Here is a 1,244-nt window from a genome sequence, read left to right as displayed (position 1 = left end):
CTGCAAAAAAAAAAAAAAAAAAGCCATTAATGCATGGAGCCTTCCCCTATAGTTTTCTGATTTATTTTTATTTTATGCAATTTTTGGCCGGGGCCAGGTTTGAACCTGCCACCTATGGTATATGGGGCCAGCACCCTACTCCTTTGAGTCACAGGCACCGCCTTCCTTTTCTGATTTAATTGATTTAATAGCCAGCTAGGCATGAGGATTGTTTGGGGGGGGTGCGTGGGGACAGAGTCTTACTTTGTCACCCTCCTGTTCGAGACCAGCCTGAGCAAGAGCAAAACCCCGTGTGGTAGGTACCTATGGTCTCAGCTATTTGGGAGGCTGAGGCAAGAGGATTGGTTGAGCTCAAGAGTTTGAGGTTGCTGTGAGCTATGATGGCATAGCACTTTACCAAGGGTGACAAAGTGAGACTCTGTCTCAAACAAACAAACAAACAAAAAAACCGTATTCCTAAACTCTACCCTTGACCAATGGAATCATAATTTCCAGGGAAGGAACTCAGAAATTTTATTAACCTCTGTTCCTAGCAAGTTACAGACCTGGAAGTGCTACTCAAACTTATGTGAGCAAAAGAATAACTTGGTATGGTGATCTTATTAAGCCTGCAGAGCCTGATTTCAGTAAATCGGGGATTGAGCCTGAATTATTCTTTTTCTAACAAGCTACCAGTCCAAGGATTACACTTGAGTAGCAAGGCTTAGAACTCTGGAAGCTGTGCAAAGGGAGGATTAGAGCATGGGTAGACTAAAATCAGAGACATATTAGGTTAGTGGTTTTTTGTTTTGTTTTGTTTTTTGAGACAAGAGTCTCACTATGTTGCCCTCGGTAGAGTGCTGTGGCATCACAGCAACCTCAAACTCTTGGGCTGAAGCGATTCTCTTGCCTCAGCCTCCCAAGTAGCTGGGACTACAGGTGCCTGCCACAATGCCCAGCTATGGGGGGGAGGGGGAGTTGTAGTTGTCATTGTTGTTCGGCAGGCCCAGGCTGGGTTTGAACCCGCCAACTTCAGTGTATGCAGCTGGTGCCCTAGCCACTGAGCTATAGGTGCTGAGCCAAGGTTAGTGCTTCTTAATGTGGGGCGATTTTGCCCCCCTTAAGGACATTTTTTTTTTTTTTGAGACAGAGCCTCAAGCTGTCCCCCTAGGTAGAGTGCCATGGCATTACAGCTCACAGCAACCTCCAACTCCTGGGCTCAAGCGAGTCTCTTGCCTCTGCCTCCCAAGTAGCTGGGACCACAG

This window comes from Otolemur garnettii, unplaced genomic scaffold (assembly GCF_000181295.1).
Source record: "Otolemur garnettii isolate 467f Iridium unplaced genomic scaffold, OtoGar3 scaffold00025, whole genome shotgun sequence".
In the NCBI taxonomy this organism is placed as follows: domain Eukaryota; kingdom Metazoa; phylum Chordata; class Mammalia; order Primates; family Galagidae; genus Otolemur; species Otolemur garnettii.
Note: the sequence above shows the minus strand (reverse complement) of the source record.